Genomic DNA, 16,509 nt, shown 5'->3' with positions numbered 1-16,509 from the left:
AACCGTGATACTAACCGCTGGAAACATGTCATACAACTTGGTTTGACAGAAATGAGGGAGAACATATTTTGTTCATTTGTTTGTTTGTTTCTACATGACCTTTGTGTGATTTGATAAGTATCTGAGGCTGAGACCACAGGACAGTAAAACATGATTTTTGGGCTTCATTTCTGTACTGAACAGTCATTTCAAGATTAATTAGTAAATAAGAATTAGCTGATGTTGTTCATGAGACTAAAGTCATATCACTTTGGTAATGTAAATATAATATGGCCAATATTCTAGTTATTATATTAATCATTATTAGCTATTACAGCAGTGAACATGAACTCTGTGTCAAATACTGAGCTTCAGTACAGATTCAAGTTGCAGTTATTTATATGTCTTATCACCTTAAATCTTCACTCAAAGACAAGTATCTTTGACAGTGCATATATAGGTGTATCATATATAAGAGACAAATGTTGTTCCTTCATGCTGGCATTACTAAATTTGGCTCATTGCTTACATATATTTATAAAAAGAAAATGTACAAGCTGTGATAACTGTTTCTGATAAAATGAAGAGTAGACTGATATATGAAATATTCCTTTATTGGGTGAGAAAATCAGACCATGTCATAACTGCTTTAAGTCATACAGAATAGATATCAGAGCCTTAAACAGGCTGGCTTCTGCTAAATGGGTCAAACTGGGCAGAAAGTCTACAAACACATAACATCCTTACAGAATATGATGTAACACTATAGATCAACTTACCTCAGAATATATAAAGCATATAAACAATTACAGCAATATGATGCAACAAACACAGCAGTGCTACTGATCCAAAATACTCAAAGCTTCATAGAACTGAAACAAACATTTGTTTTTAGCTCCATTCTGCTGCTGATACATACTTTAGGTTTCTGAATATTACACTTGTTGCTGCCTTTCATAGTGTGTAACTTGAAGGCCCTGAGTACTTTCTCCCACACTGAAAACACTGGAATGATAAAATTATTTGAACATTACCTAATAAGACTGATTCAGGACAGACAATTAGTTATTTTAAACTTTTCTAGCAGTCCTTCACAAACAGGGAACAGTCTGTCTATTCTCTCCATCTGTCAGCTGCTGCTGGCTCTTCCTCACACACTGTTGAGTTTGTCCTGGTGGATCATCAGGGGTGCAAAGCCTCACAGATGATGTGCAGCAGTGGGTCCCTCAGTCTGTCCTCACTCTGGACACTTGCAGTTGTCACACATGGAAATCAAATGTGTGATAAGCTGCAGGATTCAAACACAAGTGTGACTTATAAACACATGTTCATATTTTTATTACACAATCACAGAGAAAGAAACAGAGAGAGAGTGCAGGACAGACAGACAGGTGACAGTCTCAGGTGTATACACTGCTACAAAACAGCACAAAAGAAGGAGGATTTAGTGTTTGTGTTATTACGAAACAAGAGGAGTTCCCAGATGGTACAGTGGACACACATGTGTGACTCCTGTGATTAAAGCATCTTTCTTTCAGCTTAACGAGTGGACCGTCAGCTCGTTCAAACACACGTTAAAGTCCGTTTGGCTCGACACCACCGAACAGAGGCAGCAATATAACATAGCTAACATTAACAGTGCAGTGAATCTTCCTTGTGCTGTGATATTCAGGACTGCAAACCGAGCAGCATCACTGACTTTCAGCTTGTTGTGTTTGTGGATATATGACTGACTTTAATTATCCACAAAATCATCACAATCTCTGTAAGATTAAGATCGACTATATATATTTTTTTAAAGTAAAGGCTTTAAAACCAAGTTAATTCTGAAAGTACAGACATGACTAATGTCACATAACTTTCCCGACATGTGGCCAACAATAATGGTTTAATGTTCTTCATTAAAAAAATATTTGCGCATAAATAAGTGACATAATATTCAGTACTTACTTCTGAAAGTTTACACTTCCTCCGCTCCGCTTCCACCGTTTTTTTTCGGCAAAATTATCCACACCACCACCGCACTATGAAGTCTGGGATATGTTGGGCCATGAAGGCTACACCGACCCATCCTTAAAATTCAGGGAAATTATGGACGCATTTGAGGGCCGCATTTCGAGCAGCCTTTGAATTGGGAAAGCCTTCTCTTGTCGCTGTGACGTAATCGGCCTTAAAATGCGGCCTTTAAGGCTGCAAACCCCAAATCCGGTCATTGGTACTTCCTGGCTTGTGTAGTTACTAGGTAACAAAAGCTCAACACTGCCCCTAGCGTCCTGGAGCACTTCCGTTGTGTTTTGGAATTTGCATGTGTTTTTGAGTTTGCAAGTGTTTTGGAATTTGTACGTGTTTTGGATTTTGCAAGTGTTTTGGAATTTGTACGTGTTTTGGAATTTGCATGTGTTTTTTAGTTTGCAAGTGTTTTGGATTTTGCATCTGTTTTGGAGTTTGTACGTGTTTTGGAGTTTGCATGTGTTTTTTAGTTTGCAAGTGTTTTGGAGTTTGCAAGTGTTTTGGAGTTTGCAAGTGTTTTGGAGTTTGCAAGTGTTTTGGAGTTTGCAAGTGTTTTGGAGTTTGCAAGTGTTTTGGAGTTTGTACGTGCTTTGTCTCTAGGGGCCACCATAGTTATAGACAGGACAGACATGACTGGGGGATAGGACAGGGAGAGAGAAAGAATGAAAGAAAGAGAGGGAGGGAGAGAAAGACAAAATAGAGGGGAGAGAGAAAAAAAGAAAAGCAAACAAACAAACAAACAAACGAGAAAGAAACCCACCTGGATCACCTGTCTAGAGAAGAGAAAAAAACAGAAGAGAAAACAAACAAAAAAAGAGCAACATAATAAATACAACACCATTGCAATAAACTAGCTAACAGTAGATAACAGTAGATGCTAAATATTAAATGTTATTGTGCAGTACGCAAGATCGGCAGTGCACAATGTGCTTTGAGGTAGCAGACAAGAAAGGTGTAGTTTGTGTCTGTGAACACTCATGTGTATACCTGTGTGCACATCTGTGTGGATCAGCACGCTTGTATTCAAAAGGTTTCTCCATGCAACTATCTGCTAAGGAGTGTGGGGAGCGATAGCCCCGTCCCCCAGGGCATGAAGCACGTATGGAGGAGATCCAGGCCCCAGACATCCAGAGGGCCCAGAGTACGAGGACCCAAGGAGGACCACCAAACGGGCAACCGTGCCACCCTCCTGGGAAGAGCTGAGGAGAGCCCCAGACAAGGGGTCACCCAGCAGCCACAGAGCAGAGGCCAGAGGGGGTTGTAGTGACGTGCCCGCGGGCTCTGCCGGTGGCCAGCTGTGCCAGAGAGGAGCAAGCCCCAGGTCCAGAAGCAGGAGGCCTGAGGGCGCCCTACCCCTGAGAAGGGGCCCAGCCGGGCCACAGGTACCAGGCCCCGCCAAGCGGCCACCAGGAGTGAGCCGGTACATACATGAGCTCCCAGCCCCAGACGCCAAGAACCACCAACGCACCGACATCTGAGGGCATCGGCCACTGGCAGGGAGTGTGGTGAGGGGAGATAGGCCTCCATACCACGGAGAGCGTGAGATATTCCATGAGAGGTGGAGTCTAAGACCCGACCTGCCATATAGACACAGACGAACAGGTGCACACAGACACAAACATGTATTCCCACCCCCATATACACATAAGCAAATATTCGGCACTCAACCGACGTGGAGACAGACACAAATAGACACTGTACACACATTCACACTCCCCAAACATACTCTATATCCCAGGTTCAGGTACCCTCGCCCCAAAGGGGCAAACCATACCTAGACCCAGGACATGTAACCCTTTTCCCTGGGGTGGAGGCAAGCAGACCGCCACCTTATCTGCAGTAGCAGGGAGGCCCCGCATCTCAGACCCCAATCTGACGGCCAACACCTCCTCCCAGCCCCGACGGTTAACAGAGAACGGGGGTGAGTGAAGACCCCAAACCTCCCTCCGCCCACTCATATGTAGTGTTGCTGCATGTTGTACTAAAGTGCATTTAAAACACAGGAGGGCATGGTGCTTCCTGCCAGAGAGCAGCACGGCTCCTCCCGAAAACCCTCAGTGTCTATATGCATTTAAAATTGGGGGTTGGGCACCAGCGCCAGAGGTGGGTTTGAATACACAGACCATCCTCTGGATGCCGTCTAACGTGCCCATCCTCAAGGCCCTATATGTATGTGTTATGAGAGTATGAGTAATGTGGAAGTCTAGGTCACGGAATAAAATTAAGGCACAGGCGGCCAGAAGGGGACAGAGGGGGAGTGCCTCCCCTGCACCCTGGTGACACACCTGCACCCCAAGCCCTGCATGTGCAGGTGGCTGGGGCCAGCTCCCCCACTGACCCCAGTAGGCACCCCCACACCCTGGAACCCACCGGCGCAAGGTGCCCCAGGCCCATCCGGACCGGGGACCACAGCAGCAGTACTGCCCAGCCCCACAGAGTCCAGGGCAGCCCACCCGACCCCACCGCAGAGAAAACTGCACCCACCCCATCATCCACTCATCTCCCAGACTACACAAGACAATAGACACCCAGGTTGAGTTCATTCTCCACTGCTCAAGTCTTTTAATTCAGCTGTTTTTTATCATTATTAATATATTTAAAAAGACTTTAAGGAATTCTAGATGTGGGCCTGTGAGCTAATGAACATCTGTTTTTTCACAGATCTGTAGGACAGCCACTACAAAGAATATGATGCTGGACATTCAACAGAATATAAATTATTTAAAATTAGCTCAACCTTAAATGTGCGCAGCAGTAATATCATTTAATCTAACACTGATGGGGAACATTTCTCTGCATTTTTACTTTTCATAATGCATTTTGTTTACATTTCAATTTAAAGGTGTTTTCATTGTGGTTTCTCATTTCTTCATAATCTACATAAAGGAATGGTTTTAAAAACGTCCCACTGCTTGTCATTTACAGCTAATAAAACATAATTTTGGTAATATAGTAGATTTTTAACTATAGCAGTAATAATATTTTACAATTTTTCCGCCAAAGGAAGGACTGTAGAAATGTGAGGATGTCCATGTAAAGCGCAGACAGTCAGCTGATCTTTTTTTTTTATCTTGTTAAACTGGTAAATCGTGGAGGAAGATGGTTTTTGTTGGGGTGGAGGTGGGGTGGGGGCATCATCTCTGCTTGCCTTTCTGTAAAGGCAACGCATGGCGCTGTCATAACCACTTAAGTGGATTGGACTCAAATGCAGAACTCTATACTAAAAGTTTATTCACAAGCACACAAGGATGGCAATAGTTTAGACAAAAGGTCTGTGTTAGTGAAGTCCGAGGTTCCAGACAAACAGACAAATCCACAGTTCCTTCTCTCCTCAGAATCTCTGTCACCAAGCACAAGTCCCAGCTCTCCGGTTTCCAGACAGAAGACAACAAGGTAAATAGCTTTCACAGAGAAAAAACATAGCAAAAACAACAAGCAAGGGAACCAGCTTCAATCCTGCAAAGACTGAAGGCAAACCACCACACATGAAATGAGACGATGAGGAGCAGGTGAGCTCATTACTTCCAGGTGCGTGGAGCCAAAGGGCAGGAACCCAAGATGTGTCCCAACTCTGAAAAACAAGCACGAATTTAACTCCCAAACAAAGACAGACAGAGGAGAGGAGAAAGAGAGAGAGAAAATGGTGAGCCAGCACAGAAGGACTCAGCGACCATGACAGAAAGACAGCAGGTTTTACACACTCTTTAAAAACAAGATGTGATCTGACGTGTGAGTGATCTTCCAGAAATGGTGACATCATAGAACTCTTCAGTCAGTAGTGTGTGGTGTTGCACGTTTCTCTTACTTCTAACATAACCTGCTCCAGAGGATGTGAGGTCTCCAGTATTAGTTACCACGGTGATGTAACTTTGGGTAACAGGTGAACCTTCATAAGCTTAAAAACTTAGAATTAACCCTAAAGGTATTCTGCTGCTCTCTCGCTGTATTACGGTTCTGGGTAAGATGTATGGAGGATAACGAGTGCCAAAATGAATTAAATAAATACATTAAATAATTATTTAAGTGTCATTAATGGATTAAAATTGGAACTAAGTAAAGAAATACATCATTTCTAAAATAAAAAAATATAAAATGCCTTGATATTTAATTGTTTATTTTTGTAATTAATGTAATATAATTTTGTAATTAATTATTAACAAAGTTAATTATTTAATGTTGTATAACAATAACAACTGTACAGTTTCAAAGTCAGGTGTGTGAAGCTAGACTGGGTTGAACCTAAGCAGTGTAATGCAGTGATACAGAAACGACAAACGCTAACAAAGGTTCAAAGTTAACTGTGCTACTACTCACTAGACCAATGCACTTAACTGAGTGTCTGTCAGGTTTGGCAGGTTGGAGTCTATCTTGGGTCATATTGAGACTGGAGGACATAAAGCTTCCACAGACAAATGATTTAAAGCAATTAGAAGAAATGGTGAGCACCTAATTCCACAAAACCACAGCTGACATGATCAGGTGAACATAGATTTTTTTTTCTTAATGAGCAATTTTCAGGTCTAAGCCATGCTTTCTCTTTTTACTCTCACTGCGTGCTGCAGTTGTCCTTACAAACTAGGTACTGTTGGCATATGGTGAAAAAGTTAAGTGATTGCTCCTGTAGTAAGCAAAAAAAACCATGAATGACTGAAATTCAGCTGCTCTCCTCTCAAAGGTGGTTTCCTTGTGCAGCAGTGCACTGCTGTCAACACTGTCTGCAACTTTTTAAAACTGTCAAAACAGCAACGCCTTCAATTAATTTTTAAGGAATAGGGTTCTCCCCCCACACGCCTTAGAATATCACAGTAGAACTGCTAATCTCACTTTAGGAACAAATTTACCTGTACAAAAATAGTCAAAAAATTAACAAAGAGCATGATCCCGGTCATAATTTGGGTCAAGGGTCGTCCAGTGTCTTGACGGACAGCCAATGGGATCCTCCGGCTCAGTGCTGGTGAAATTTTTTGGTGTCTTCCACTTGACTTTTGTTTCATGACCCTCAGGATCATTTAAGAAATTCCAAATGACTGTCTTACTGCTCCCTCTTCAAGAGGGAGCTGAGTGTAAAAGCGAAGCTCTCAATTTACCGGTCGATCTACGTCCCTACCCTCACCTATGGCCACGAGCTGTGGGTAGTGACCGAAAGAACGAGATCGCGGATACAAGCGGCAGAAATGAGCTTCCTCCGAAGGGTGGCTGGCCTCTCCCTTAGAGATAGGGTGAGAAGTTCGGCCATCAAAGGGGCTCAGAGTAGAGCAGCTGCTGCTCCACATCGAAAGGAGCCAGCTGAGGTGGTTCGGGCATCTCACAAGGATGCCTCCTGGGCGCCTCCTGGGTGAGGTGTTCCGGGCATGTCCCACCGGGAGGAGGCCCCGGGGCAAACCCAGGACACGCTGGAGAGATTATATCTCTCGGCTGGCCTGGGAACGCCTTTGTGTTCCCCCGGATAAGCTGGAGGAGGTGGCTGGGGAGAGGGAGGTCTTGGCCTCTCTGCTTAGGCTGCTGCCCCTGCAACCCGGCCTTGGATAAAGCGGATGAAGATGGACGGATGGATGTCTTACTGCATCCCACCTCAGCAGCAATGGCGCGTTGCGAGAGACCCTGCTTATGCAGTTCAACACCCTGACCACATTCAAAAAGGGAACGTTTTTTTGCTTTGCCATCAGAATGTCATGACAGTGTGACTACCTGACAGAAAATGACAATGAATCCACATTTTTGCACAGATGTGGCCTTTTAAAACCATGTGGTCTTAAACTTTTGATCGGGACTGCATGCGCTAAACACCTAACCCAGAAATAATTACATCTGAGTAATCAGAGTAATCTGTTTTATTCAAAATAAATGATCTCTGGTTTAAAATTGAAAATATGTAAGCTATAAACTCATAATTACATTGTTCCACAGAAAACAAGGACTTTTGTGCACCTGCTCTTTTGTTTTTCTCTTTTTTTCTTAACTGCAATTTTTATTAATTCACATTGAATGTTTTATGAGAACTGATCCTTCTGTATGTCACACATCAATGTCTTAATGTGTTTTTTCAGTTCCATCTCTGTTGTTTCAGAAAGTCATTGTATACTGTGCATTATCCTGCTTATACAATGCTGACTAATCACAAGGAGAAATTTCAAATTGCCCTTCATTTCTCAGAATGTGAAGATCTAGTTCTTACAAGAAACCAATTACTACCCAAGGAGTGGAAGCATGCCAGTTTCTGTGAAAGCAAGTTTGTTCTCCTGAAATTATTACTCATCATTCGCTACATTGTGTTTCCCTGTCCATTACAAAGGTTGCCACATAGATGTTTTCACCAGATTTTGGAGTAATTAATTGTGGAGCAGAAAAAATAATGAACCTGAACACCCCCACTCCCCATCTACTGTAGGTCTGAGTTTGCTTTGTTTGTACTCTTGAATATTGAGGGAAATGATAAACTGGAGCCAAGGGGACACAAATGGTTATTTTGTTGTTGTTCTGTGAACTCTAGTTGGTGCTAATCATTTAAATCCCACATCATTTAGTATTAGTTTGGAAAACATTTTTGCATTTTGGCCTCTGGAGAGATTTGCTCCAATTTTTATCAAGATCTGCTACCTCTCCCAAATGCAGTTCTGAGCATAGTGTGTAAGGTTGACCTAGATTTTGGTCAACAAACATTTTAAAGTAACGTTTCATATTGTCATGTCAGAATGAAAATTACATTTCTACAGTCCATTTTAAACATCACAGCCTATTTCTGAATGTCAGAGGAAAAGGCAAAAGTGGCCGAGGGTTTTTTAAGATTAGCAGTAACACCACTCTTTAGTTGCCAGTTTTGCTTACATATATAACATAACATGTGCAGCAGAGACTCATGAAGGGTTTTTTTCTACTTGCTTTTGTGGCTTTTTAGTCTTTAATGAGACAGGAGGTGGAGAGAAGACAGGAAAGCTGGGGAGAGAGAGTTGTAGTAACTGTCTTTGGTGCAACAGCCTGATGGTATATGGGTTACCTGCTCAACCCAGTGAGTTACACCATTGATTCCAGTATAGCTCTGCAGCTCACATAAAGCTCTGCGGTTGTCAGGCAGGAAACAAAAAGTCAGAAGTCACGTTCAACTGCATGCCTTCCCTCTCAAGTCCTGCCTCCTCTTTTCTCAGTATGTTAGCATTAATTAATTCAGTGTCAGATAAGTCGGCTTTATAATTGCTACGTTGAGTATTCTGGGATCTGAGCCACACACTTTATAATTTATAACGACGAGAGAGTGCATCGACTGGAGGGATCAAAACTGGCAGTTACCCAGTTAATGCTTTGTTTTCAACGTGACCTCCATATTTGCAGTCAGCGGTGATTCGATGTGAGCTCATTCACGAATGCTGACGTATTAAAGAGTTTAAATATGAAGTTTTTAGATTGAGCTTCTGCTCTCCACACACTATGTTGTGAGTACTTTTCAGAAAAGCTGCTGACATCAACATTGTGTGGCTCGGGGTAACGTTGCCATTAAGTACAAAGACAATGACACAATTTGGCTTATTGATCACAGAGGATCATTTTTATTGTGATGCGCAATGCAGTTGTGTGTGCTAGTGTAAAAAATAATATAATTTGCTGTGTTAAGTCATTGAAGGCCTGTGTAAATATATTAGCCAATTAAATAGCAGGTACTCTGTACTCAGCAGCTTACACGATTAACAGTAACATTTTTATTCTGATTAAATTAACACTGATTTCTCATCAAATAGTTAAGTGTATAAAATCGTATAATAAGAGGCCTGTTACAACACCATCTCTCTGAAGCAGGTGTCTTACCATATGCTGCCTCAATTACACAAAAATCTTTAAAGACTTCTAACACCGCTCATTATAATCTGTATGGTACTGTGCCCTCTCTCTTCTCCCTGACCCTGATGTTATTTATAGCCAAGCAGAGACTCAAGTGCCTGGTATAAAGGAGAGAAGTGAAATTTCATGTTGAGGGAGGCCTGGAGAGGCTGTGAGATAGAGCACCTGCAATTGTTTTCACATGATTTTCATGTAGAACAGCATCAGACCCAGGCCAAGACAAGAATAGGTCATTTTCTCCATGTATGAGCAGCTAGGACCTTAAAATTATTGTAATTCAAGATATGAAAACAGATAGAAAAGCAGATTACTGGCATTTCATTTTTGTTTTTTTGTTTGTTATTTTACGCTCTGTTCATTTTATATGCAGTCAGCACATAAGCAAAAGCACATACATGCCGTGTTTCTACACAGGTTTCACTGCCCTGAGTGAGGAGGAATTTCAGCACCACGGACAGCACCGCTGCAGTAGGCCTGAAAGCATCAGTCACTACCAACCTGTAAATCAAGCCTGCAAAATCACTACAGTAGGACAGGAAAATGGAAGAAGTGTGTGGAATTGTGTGTTCATTGCATCAAGTCAAACAAGTGCACAGTAAAAGTACAAAAACATCAGAAACTTTGGCATTTTTGTAAAATCAAGTAGAAAAAGGGATAAATTACTACACTCATCCAAAACAACCTGTCCATTCATACCCGTATATGTCATAACCCCACATTTATCCAAATCCTACAGACTGCTACATTAAAGTTTTAATAAAGTTAAAGTGTTTTTGCTCAACGGTGTTATCTCAGCCTGAGCTTTTACACTACCACCCTTTACCAGGAAGTCTGTGTTTCAAACTGTGTTATGGAGTTTTATAAGTTAATAGGAACCATACTGTAGGAGCCACTGATCTATATGAAGGACTAAAAGCCAGCACATCCCATCTGCTGCTGCTTTGATTTTGACCATTCTGTTTTAATCGTTCTCTTGTGAGTCCTCCAATTTTATGGAAGTACAACATTAGATCATTGGAGAGCCCATTTAAACGGTGCTTTTAAGTGTCCCCCTGAGTTTTTCCATCAGTTGGGAAAAAAAGCCTCTGAATTTGCATTTAGATAATGTAACATTATACCTCTCCATTAAACCCAAGTAACACCACTACTGAACAACTTCATGCTATCTTGTGAAAATTTATCAAAGCGTTTTAGTTAAGTGGCTAATGCTAAAATAAATATGTGGCAATAAAAAGGCAACATGTGACCCGGTACATGAGACCGCCCTTTTTTCTTAGCTTCACTGAAACAAAAAGCACGTTTGTCCATAAAACTGAATCAGTCCCGTCTAATAATTTTTTTTACATTTTATATTTTACATTTATATTTATTATTGAAGCTTGCACCAAGGGAGCGGCACTCCAATTTCGTTGTACTCTGTACAATGACAATAAAGGCTATTCTATTCTATTCTATTCTAATGAGGACATCTTTGATTTCGGGGTGGAGATGCCTGCTGTTATATGAACTGTGAGCTTGTCCACTCACATCACATCACTTTCTTTCTGAAGGGTAGATGAACCTTTGCTGACCCTCGTCTCTAGAGGCTGACTGGTGGATTGCTGGCTCTGGATGGTGATACTCAGCCCTTTGCCCTGAGCCGGGACATGGAGTGTCTGTAGACTCGGGGCAAAGGCATGGGGCTGACCACAAGGAACGCAGAGTAGTATTAACGCCTGCCGTGCCACAGGACAGTAGGGTGCAAGATCAGTGTCATAAATGTACCAGGTGCTGGCAAGTGAGAGAGGTAGAAGTAAGACTGTGAGGTCAGACAAGGGTGCGGGGCTTGGAAGAAATGTCAGTTCATCAACAGGCAGGGGGAAAGCTGAAATCAATAGGCCAAGAGACAACTCAACTATGTTAACGTAATTCATGTTAGACTCTTAGATTTCACAAACAGTCTAGTGAGATCAACTTCTCTAGTGAAATAAATGAAACCGTGTGTGTGTGTGGGGGGGGGGTACCATTAGAAACAATATTATCATATGGTGATTACTCTTGTACTGCTGGTTAAAAAGTTAATGAAAGCATTGACTGAACCAAAATATTTAAGCTGCAGGTTGTAAAAGTAAAGAATGAGCTGAGAGGAACACAAAGAAGAGGGACAGAGCTACAAAAAAAGTACAAAGTAAGTACAAAGTAAGAAAGGTGTAGCAGAAGCAAAAGTTGTTTTCTGTCACAAGGTTAAAAAAAAAATCAAAGTTTAGGGCAGATCAATCAAAATATCAATAGTATCGATACCACTGCTGGTATTGTTAATGGATCAATACTAACACAGTAAGATCAATATTTTGCTTCTATCCGTCAAGTTGAGCATGTAGGAATTGTATCAAATAAATTTGTTATTTTGGAAATGAAAAACTGTACTTCAAACACGCTCTATGAAAAATGTCTGAACCTTTTTGTGTTGACTGCCACGTCTATTTTATTTATATCCTACAGCACATTTAAACAGCAGAGGCTGACACAATGACAGGCACATTTACATTCCAGGCCTCCGAAAAACACAGTTTCAAAATACATGCTTTGTATTCTTTGCTGTGCTAACATATTACTGTGGAAAGTAAAAAAAAAAAATCACTGAAAAACTGATGATGATCCACGTCATTAATCATGACACACTGCTCTCCCCTTAATAAGCTATTTTTATAGGTTAAAAGTATCAGTATCAAAATTGGTATCAGCCCTGTGTTTACTTGGTGTCAAATCGATACCAAAATTTTGCAGTACTAGTAGCAGGCATATTGATAGCACACTTTTATTGACAGGTGAACAGTGTTGGTCAAGTTACTTGAAAAAAGTAATCAGTAACTAATTACTGATTACTTCCCCAAAAAAGTAATCCTGTTACTTTACCGATTACTTATTTTCAAACGTAATTAATTACTTAGTTACTTAGTTACATTTTTAAAACACGATTTACAACCTGAAGAGGTGATAAAGCGATAGATCTTTCAGCCCAATTCTACTTTTTCTGCATAATCCATCATACAAAATGTAATCAAATGGAAAAGTCTCTTTTTTTAACTTGTTTTATCAGTTTTAATCTTTTAACTTTATGCATCAAGCAAAATTTTAATTATATGCAACATTCTCTGAGTTGAATAAATTAGTTTAACATTTAAACCTATTTTCTGCACATTCCAGCACATAAAATAAAATGTTTTTTGTGTTTACACTCACTCTTTCAAATAGATGCAAGTAAAACACAGCAGAACATAAATAAAGTCAAAGACTCAGCGGTCCTGTTGCTCTATTTTCACCTATTAAGCAGCACTGCGGTAGCGGAGGTTTACCCTGGTGCAGGTGTGCCAGTGTCAGTTGAAGAATCCGCGAGTTTCTCTGTGAGTTTCTCTGTGAGTTTCCCATTACGTCGTTGCGCACTCGGTGCTTGCTTGGAAGTTTAGGGCTTTTTTTCGCTGTAAAAAGAAGTTTTCTTCCCACGCACAATGGACGCTAATGTTTTTGTCACTTTTTATGGAATCAAACTCAAAGTAAGGTCAGTACTTCCACGCTTTAAACGCTGCACGCTCATACTCTCTCCCACAATCGATATATGATCCATTGTTGATCTGCACACAGCTGTTGTCACTAACAGCGCACTTGCTTACGTCACTGTCGTGAGACAATCTCGCAAAAAAATCACGGTTTTAGTAACGCAGTAACGCAGCGTTCCTACGGGAAAGTAACGGTAATCTAATTACCGTTTTTGCAATAGTAATCCCTTACTTTACTCGTTACGCGAAAAAAGTAATCAGATTACAGTAACGCGTTACTGCCCATCTCTGCAGGTGAAGGTCCTGCACCGCTGCATCAGAGACCAGGCTTGACGGGGCCTAATTTTTTTCCTGTAATGAGGCTTTGCTGACAGCAGTAAATGCAGAATGATGCCAGCTGAGAAGTTTTCATTCCAGATTGGATTTTATGGAAATGTCCTGAACTGCCTTTACTCTCTGCCTTTAAAAGAAAAGTTAAAAAAAAAAATTTAAAAAAATACCTGAGCTCTGACCCCTAGCCTGATAAGGTGGACACACAGTCGAAGGCCCAATTTATCTCCAGGGGACCTGGTGCCCACTCATGAATATTTACCATATTTCTAAAACAGTGCGCTTAGGGCAACAGGACTGCACTTTGTAATCAGTGTTGAAGCAATAGCTTAATAACATCAATTTCATTTTTGTCTCATAGCCTAGTCTGATTGGCTTAAAATGAATTTTCTGCATGTAGTCAGTCACAGGAAATCTGCATATGAAAATGTGCAGACAGTCAGCCCCAAGATAATCTTCCAGCGTTTGTACATTTAAAAAGTACAGTACATTTAAAACTGACACACAGTTTTAAATGTACTGTAAATGCAATGTGTAAATGTGAAAGGACAAGGCAGAGGCGGGAGGCCACTTTGTAGTGTCTCTGATGTCACTGATAATGTTTCTGTACATCCCAGGCTTGCTAAGTGGCAGCGCACTCTGATGTGCAGTGGTTAAAAGCAAGGCGGATATTCCTCCAATAAGCCGAAGGAAAAAAAAGAAGAAAGGACTAAAACTCTTGGCTTTGAACACAGTACTCCCAACCTCCGTTGTGCTGCCTTTCTTAATTATGCCAGGCTATTCTGCTGACAGACAGAAAGTGCACCGTGACACCCAATCAGGACTCCATATTTCATTTCCCCTCTCTCTCTCTCTCCTTTTTAACCGTTAGTACATTAAACCAGAAATCCGGTGGCTGATTTTCAAAGAGCCTTGATTAAACCCAGGAAATGGGACATGATTTCCCATTTAAAATTCATAACAGGCTAACACTTAAGTAATTTAAATCCCCTTTACCGTTTGAGCAGTTTGTATCTGCATCAGATTGAATAATTTCACCTTAACTGCATCAATCCATTTCATTTCAATTTGATTGCAGGAAAACTCAGTCAGAGGACCCTTGTGTGTTTTCTCTAATTCAATTTGCTTGACCTTCCAGGGTGCTCTAATTGAAAAAGGCAGTTATATGAGTAATAACTTTATTAGTGTTGAAAACCTGGTTTTGCTAACCCTTTCAAATATGCCTCTCTGAATAAAACTGCGCATATTGTCTCGTATAAATCTGGGAATCTCTGGCTGCTTTGGATGAAAGGCTGTGATGATGCAATCTCCTTCAGAATTGCCGGGTGGTGTTGTCGGAAACTCAAGGAAGTCCAGTGCCGCTGAAGGTTGAAGTTCAAATGAACAGCGGTCTCAGTTTTTGAAGGGGGTCTTCTTCTTGTTGCCAGGCAACATCAGTTAAGGCAATGTGACATTGTCTGTGACCTTACAGATACAATGTTCCCTGGTGAAAGGGAAATTGTGAATTCTACACTGGTTATGAAACAGTCCAAGCCTGTTCAAAGCACAAATAACTGCGTTCTTGGTTTATGTAACAATATTTTTTAAAATTGCTCAAAAAGCAGCCAAAATATCAAAAACCAAAATGTTTCAAAATGCATAAATTAGCTTCCAAAATGATGAGAAAGCGAAAGCTCTGAAATGCCAGAAGCTTTTTTAAATTTTTGCTTCTGTACATCAGAAGAGTAGGTTTTAACCTCCACTGTCGATGGTAAATATTTCCTTAACTTTGTGGCTGTTTCTTTGGTGTGATCAGTTTTGTAAACATTTAACACAAGATGAAGTTTGTTTTGGATTCCAGCAACTAACAAAAAAAAAATCTAACGTACAAGCAGTAATTTCTTGTCATAGCAATACTGCTGCAGACAGTAAAACAGTATCCACAGCAGTGCACCAAATGTCGCCAGGAAGAAAGCATGAAGTCCTCAGAGGAGGCGAGTGGGCTCGGCCCGTTCACCAGTATCAGGGGCTTATCCTCCTATCCCATATGGAAAAGATATATATAAATCTTATAAAGTTTGTATCTGTCTTGTGTGAAACTTGTATGAAAAGTATACAAGAGTGAAAACACATATAAGATCCCTTGGAAAATTATATAATGAAACTTGTATGTTTTGTATACTTACTAAAAAAATATATGAAAGTAATGAGAAAGTGGCCACTTTCATGAGTAAATCATATATGTTTTTACTATTTCTTTTCCATATGGGATCTCATTTGTCTCCAGTGAAAGTTTCTAAAACTTACAGTGTACTGCAGTCACTGCAGAGGTGGCTGTTGGTGGTGATCATCAGCACTCCACTGTGGGTCTTCTTCAGCTTAGAATTCTTGGTGAATTTTGATGAGGCTAAGCTTTTTTGCTTTTTTCGGTATCCAGAAATGAAGGCAACGCCAAATAGCAAACTGTAGGCTGCAGAGCCAGTAGGTGTAGCAACTCACTATCCAACAAGAGAAAAACTAAAATAAGTGTTGGAGGAGGGATCGTGCTGAGGAAACTTGGAAAAGCGTGTTGTTGTGAAAATGATAGAAGTAAGTAAAAACAACCGTGGGTTAAATTGTGATTTAGACGTGGAATCAATGCAGTGGAGAAGTTGGGGTGAAAAATAAAAACAATTCTCTTAAAATAACTCCTAAGTAACTCTGTGGTCATCTGTGGACTTCTAACAACTAACTGGTGATGTGAAAAAGAAACTTATAGACACCCACAAAGCAGGAAGAGGCATTAAAGTCAACATCTACACTGTTCAAAGTGCCATCTGTCTGCTGAAGCTGATATTAGGCACCT

The sequence above is a fragment of the Copadichromis virginalis genome, linkage group LG20 (genome assembly GCF_057382275.1).
Source record: "Copadichromis virginalis isolate Kocher_CV1m ecotype Utaka linkage group LG20, C_Virginalis_male_GT1.1, whole genome shotgun sequence".
Lineage (NCBI taxonomy): Eukaryota > Metazoa > Chordata > Actinopteri > Cichliformes > Cichlidae > Copadichromis > Copadichromis virginalis.
This window is presented reverse-complemented; position numbering follows the sequence as displayed.